Below are 7089 nucleotides of genomic sequence, written 5' to 3'. Positions count from 1 at the left end.
AACATGCTGTTTGAAATGGTTATACGCTAGACACCTGACAGATGAGCTTCATATCATTTAAATATCAAACAAAACCATTCCCACCTATTTATGTGCGTTCGAAATGTGGTTGCATCTAAAAAATCGACGGGCTATGGGGGATCTGATAACACTGTGGCTGTGTGGCCGCACTGGTCCTTCCAATTACAACGTGACTCAGCCTGGAAGACTACTTGTCACCTGTCAAAATCCACCTATGTTGTTGCATTTCGCTAGCCTTCACTCATAGATTTTGTCCAATGGAATGCCACCTCAGTAATCGGTTACTGCTGCCTCAGCTAACCTTACCCTTTCTCTTCACGTTATTCTGATTAGCAAAGCAATTCGACTTCTTCCTTATGCAAACGTGAATTTTTTCGCTTATGCAAGAATTACTGGTCCATGAACTAGCCTAACAAATGGCAAAATGCCATCTGGGAATATCTTTCATTGTCAGGCGCAAAACATCCGTCAAATAAAATGGCATGTTACTAGTAAAACACATTTATTTATTTCAGAATCTGACCATGATACCCGCTTATGTCTCCCAGCATGTGTTTGGCTCCGAACCCAGCAGAGGTGATATGAAACGCTTCAAAGAGCTTGGAATGGAATCGGGACCGCTGAGAGGGACCACGTAAGCTATGACTCACTTGTTTAAGATTTATTGGCACGTTATGAATTCATTCCACTCAGCGTAAAACTACGTCTGGTATTTCCTTCTCAACAGAAATGATAGCCAACTGCGCGTTAATCAAATTCAATAAAATAAGACAGGGGAAATACCTGAAATCCCTTAATATTACACCTTTTGGAAATCTGGTGTCCCCCATCCGCTCCAGTATATGGCCTACCCATTGCCCACCTATCGTGCCCTCTCTTTCTCCATTATGGCTAGCCAAACTCTCTTCACCTCTACTTCTGGCTTTTACGAAGTTTCGTGCTGCCTCCCCTAATTCGCAAGCGCATCAATAATTAAAATATTGGATAGCATGAGGGATGGTGAGTGCGCAATTTTGGCAGCACTATGGGCAAGTACTAGTTACTGGAACCTCCTCGGTAGTAGTGATCACAAAGTGGTATAATGGACTATTGCGTGTTTGTATGCTCTCAGACTTCCACTCTATTTTGCAGATTTCTCCTTATCCTTCGATTATCCCCTCCAAATCGGCAGCGGTCGTGTCAACACTCCTTCAGGTCACGTGCGATTGTCGATGAAGGGCCGTCGCAACGAGAAACGACCAACCGATTACTAGCTGATTGACCATTGGACAATCACACAGACGCCTTCTTCCGAGGACGGTTTACCACGCACGTGCATGGAATGTTGGTCAGGGTGCGTCAGATTGCCGCTCCTGCTTACAACCGATGTTGACTTTCGTTTGGAAGTCTCGAATTCTTTTCCCACGGGGATTGTGATGGTTATTGCAGCCTTACAAAGTGTCTTAATGCAGTTTATTACGACAAAGAATGTTGAAGCGGTAAGGAAGAGCATAGTTGTCTCCAGCATTCAATAAAAACGGAGCATAAGTAGCGGCAAGTGGCGATGAGGAAGGGGGTGATGTCTGCATTGACACCCCGCCGTCTTCAATGCCAGTAGCGGTTCCGAGAAACTGGGGTAATAGACGTCTGCATAAGCGATAGTGGTAAACTGTTGGTCAAGTTTTAATCAGGATCGCTTAGATTTCTACTTCCACTGCTGCTTACGGCCATTTTTGACCTCCTCTCTTATGTCCAGAAGTGTGGTAACGCAAAACGAGAATGTGCTTGTGCCACTGCATGGTGCATGAACAGGCGTCCAGGTAGTAGACGTGATAGCGTTATAGACATCATAGCCTCGTAAACTATCGCTGTGCTGTTTGTTTCACTAACTGCATACAAATGGTGAAGAACAACAACGTTCTGCTCTTTGCAGCTGATTGTACACCATCTGCTGTTGTCCGTGTTTAAATAGATTTATTCCTCTCAGCTCTCACTATCGCTTATGCAGACGTCTATAAAAGCGCCCTCTGCCTCCACCAGCTCACCTCTCCTTTACGCCATTGCACATACTACGTGGCACACGCACTTCTAGTGGCTTGTCTTCTGTCCTCTATATATGGTGTAATGTCACAGTTCTTCATAACCTATCAACTACGAGATTATAGACTTCGAAACGGTCATCCTACGAGCTATCTTGCCATTTTATGTTCAATGGTATCAACGATGTCCCAATCACTGGTTCTCCCAAGCAGACGACCGTACTGCAATCCACAAGCATTCAATCTTATCTCTTCTGCAATGTGAATGCCACACAAGCTCCCGTACTGGCATATGTTGCAGCAGGATCAAAGGCCGTGGTATTGGACCGTTGCTTCAAATTTGACCAGGTCATTTATTGTGTCACTGAATGTGCAGTGGATAGTTTACAAGGACTTGTGCATTGCGTTGGATTAATAGGAGTGAGGAAAAGCTATAGAAGTGAGGTGGTTCATTGGAAGCTGGCTTGCCTTTTGTCTTATGCGAAGATGGAGGTGTGCCTGTGTAGTGAATGGTCCCTGAATACAGGTACGGTGGAAGCGGCAAATTGTCAGCTGCTATCGAGACTGTATTTTCACTGTGCGATTGCCCTTCACTTCCATTCAGACGAATGGAGATGCACGTCATTGTTGCCTCAAAGGAAGCTGGAAGGAAGAGCCACACACGAGGAAGAATCCGCAAACTGTGCCGAAGACCAGCACTTAGACAACCGTGCCCTCACCCATCGTGCCGCGTCAGGACAGAGGTATACAAAAATGTAAAAATGTTTGGAATCCATTCAAATGCGCTTAGACTTCAGGATTACTGGAAGGGCACCTATAAATGCTTTATTTGCGCATCTCGATAGCCAAATTGAATACATAAGGCCAAAATTGATAAGAAATTGACTTGTCAGATTTTCTTGTCAATGCAAAGTGCTATTTTTGGCAACTTGTAGGTGCTGAATTTGCGGTTAGGTGCAGAAAAAGAGTAATTTTATTTGCAGTAGAAGAAAAGGGGAAATTACACCACTTTTATTGCATTTTATGCACTGAAATGCGTCTATGTGACATGCATGTCACATACATATGACGTTCGTAGGACAAGTGTCAAATTAGTGACACTTGTGGCAATAATCGTGGCTCTAGTAATTTGGTAGATCTTGACTATGCCTAGTAAGCGTGCTAATAGGTAAGGAGTTAAAGAAGCAGAAAAGCATTTCACTAGAACCTTATAACTGATGTTCTATAACTCCCAAATTTAAAATTGAACAGAGACAAAGCTTTTCATGTGACATTTGCGTCAGTCAAAGAAATCGAGGCAGCAGGTTTCTACCGATTAGCAGTATTGTGGATACGCTTGTCAGCAACCCTTGCAAGGAAGCTTCAAGCACAACAATCCAGGGACTCCAAGCCTCTGCATTCGCGCAGCCGCTGTGCAGAGCAGCTGAGTCTCTCCAAAGCTTTGGATACGAACTTGTATGCCCATCCCCAACCTCTCAGTGTGCTGACCGCAATGTCAGTTTTGATCTAGAAAAAGGGCATTGGAAGGGAGGTAGACTGCAGTTCTCTTTGAGGATCTGCGATTGTCATTGATGGAATTGTAAACTCAACCACTCCAAAGTACTAAAATTTTACTGGAAAATTAGCAGTTTACAGACAACTTTAGGTCTGTAGTGCTTTTAATCGACTAAAGCAGCATGAACATGGGATATATTTTCCTCGGCTTTGAGCTCTCCAACTAAATGTTAACAGGACCAATCAATAATTGACTCAAAGTCTCCCTGCAGTTTTGAAGGTAGCGACTGATTAAAAGCTGACTTTTGCACTACTCTTCCATCCTAGTTAAGGATGATTGCTCCACGACAGCAATGAATGCGGCTTTCGACTTTAGCTACCGCTACAACGATCGCCCTCATCTCTAGGCAAATAAACTCGGGATAAGGAAGCACTTGTGTGTCTGAATGCATTTAGGACGGATTCTAACTAAGGAGCTCTTCATGACTCCAAAGACTAATATTTTGGCAGCTGCACTTACTCATCTTTCTATCTGGCATTGGTTTGAATCTTAACTGAGCGACTAGAGCATTTCAACAGCCTTGTCCTTTAAAGGGTTTTCATCAATTATTGCAAGCGGTGTCCCACATTCTCTTCTAAAATAGCAGTGGATGAGATCTAATTTCCCAAAGTCTTTAGCTCCACCTCTCTTCTGGAGTCGAGAATCAAGAATCACTGCTTATCCTAGACACCCGTTTTCTGCTTTGTAATCAAGTGGCGGGAAAATGCAAGGTGGCTGAGATTTGGTTCAGTTAATCTACGATATTGTATAAGAACGCAGTACATCCATGACTTAAGCTCTACAACGGATATTTGAAGTATATGGAAGGCAGAAAGTGAGAATTAAGGAGTGGGAAGCAATTTGTGGTTCTCCTCATCTGCAATGATGAACTCGTCCTCTCGTCCTACCGCTTAGCTGGTATGCATAAGATGGCAGCGTTTCAGCCATCCTTACGGCTTGCCTCACTCCTTCTTGAAGGCCCATGGTTATCATAGTGCTTTAAGTGTTCTCAGACCTCAGTTACTAATGTGAACGTTATTTCTGTTTCGGTCAGCCACAATGATAAAATGAGAGACGAAATGCGCCCCACTTAAAGCAACCTTTTGTTTGAAATGAGTTTGTACCAACTTATGCCGTATTTAGAGTGTATTTAATGCACAACCGATTTGGAAGCGTTAAAGCAGCCACCCGATGAGTCGCACTATTCTCACGTAAAATGAAGAAAGCACTTCAGATTGTTCTCTGAAGCTGATAGCACTTCCTCAAAGATATGATGATTTGATCCGTAATTCTGAGCTTGGATGCCAGGTAGACGAGTGATCAGCTTGTTTCATAAATTCAATGACACAATGGAGAAGTACATCATTGAGAATGCTGAACGAAGCACATTCATTTACTAGTACTAACACATGCGATCATGAGAGGTCAACAAATTTTGGGTGAAGGGACAACTTCGCACATAGAACCGATGAGGAGGTGAAGTGGGCCATCCCGCGATAGTTTAATCATAAGACAAAGTCTCTCAGAGACCCGGGTGGAATGTTGGGTGTTTAAGCTTTGTGAGTGAGCGTGGACCATCAAAACACCACATTTACCATTAAGTAACTGGTAACACTCCATTTGCTTAGTGGCATTAAGGCACCCAATCTTAACGTGAAACAGCCTGTTACATTTCACCCTTGATGTTGCAAATCAGTACTGAGGCTACTTTTCTCAATTAGGTATTCATCTATTTCGCCCTTTAAAGGGCGTCCGAATAACCGGCTACCACACTCTCCACTGTCTCTGCTTTTATCTCGGCGTCTCATACATTATTTTTACTCTAGTTAATTTTGATTCACTGCATGTTTTAGGCCCACCTACTTGTTAAGTAAATGCGCAGTTCCTCTGCTAACGCAGAAGGCCCTGATTCTCGAGATAGCCGAAAGGCGTGGCAAGATGCCAGCTCAAAGTAACCGTCGGCATGGACATCAACGTAACATTTGTGCCGTTTTCAAGAACTAAACACCCCTATATTAGTCGAGAATTTACAAGTATAGCATTGCAATATCCTTCAATCATTTCAATTCTTCAGCGTGACCACCGCTTCTTGCTATACCGACTTCATGAAAGCAGATTTTGAAGGGTAAGAGCAACTTGAACTTAACAAAGCGGATGTAAAACAATTAGAATGGCTTGAAGAGGGAAGGAGAGTGTCAAAAGGGATCGCGTAAAATACTGGTATTCTTTGCATCATTAGCACTTCAAATTAATTGGGTAGCGCTGAAACGCCGCCAAACCAGAGTCTCCCTGATTTATTTTAGGGGGCAAAAATATACATTTTACCTCTTTCTGCTACATTTTTCACATACTTGCATACTAACAAGCTTAATAAATGACCGCGACACTGTCGACGACGTTATTGCTAACCTATCTTGCTCGCTTTGTACCGTTTTTACCTTATAATCTGCCACTTAGGAAAATTTGTCCAAAAGAAAATTCGTTATCATCATTATTTTATCATAAATGCACGAGAGAGATGCAGGAAAGTGGAGGCTTCATGACGCAGCCTCATTACACTGGCAGCACGCCTCTACCTGCTTGAAGTTGAATGTGAATTAAACGGGCCTGAACGTTGGCAGTCGGACAGTTTTGACAGTGTTTTAAGCAAGTACCAGTGGCTGAAACAACCAATCAATATCAGCTATGGCGTAGGGTGCCGACTGAGAGGACACTGGTGCACTAAGACCTCTAGTACATTTTGTAGATTTGGCATCATTTACCAAGAACCCTCTGCACTTCCTTGGAGATGGCAGCACTGCACTTCTTCGTCTCATTTAAAAGGAAGCAAAAGCGATTGCACAGAGAAGTGGCAGTCCGGTCACCAGCTGATCAAAGGCCAGTCACACGCATACCCTTATACAGAGCCTTGTCAGCATGCGCGCACCCCTTCACACACATTTGTTGTGAATAAATCGTTCCTCTACTACGGCTTGTTGTCTGTCTTATGCATGTGACGCAAAACCGCAGGTCTTTGTGACCTATAAACTGTGTGATTAGAGACCGAGTGTGTAGAAGCCAAGACGATAGAAAGTTCGCTATACCATGCAGGAATATGTTGGCTTATGCGTTAATCCCACACCAGCGAAGGTGAGATTCGATCCATGCGAAGCACACTCGCAGGCTGTACGGATTGACATGGAAGTCCCCTCTCAAATTCCAGTGATTTGGAGATCTTTGTCACTGTCTACCATGCTCTCAACATGGCTAATTTAGGGTCATCAATCTCATGGTTGAGAGACTATGAAGAAATGTTATTGTACCAGACGATTGTAGAGACAAGGCGCATGAAACACACTTGCTGCGTGGATTGCGAGACGAGGGTGGATGGGAATCGTAGAATGTGCCATGAACGAAGAAGAATGTGCGAAATGAGTCAAAAGCCCTGAAGCATACAATTGCCGCCTCACCCTGCTTGTTGTGTCATGGCCATCATGCAAAAAGTTACTCGGAAAATTAGGGCTTAGGCGAACGTCG

This window comes from Echinococcus granulosus (assembly GCF_000524195.1).
Source record: "Echinococcus granulosus chromosome Unknown EG_S00254, whole genome shotgun sequence".
In the NCBI taxonomy this organism is placed as follows: domain Eukaryota; kingdom Metazoa; phylum Platyhelminthes; class Cestoda; order Cyclophyllidea; family Taeniidae; genus Echinococcus; species Echinococcus granulosus.
The sequence above is the reverse complement of the archived record's forward strand: the minus strand, read 5'-3'. Positions refer to the sequence as shown.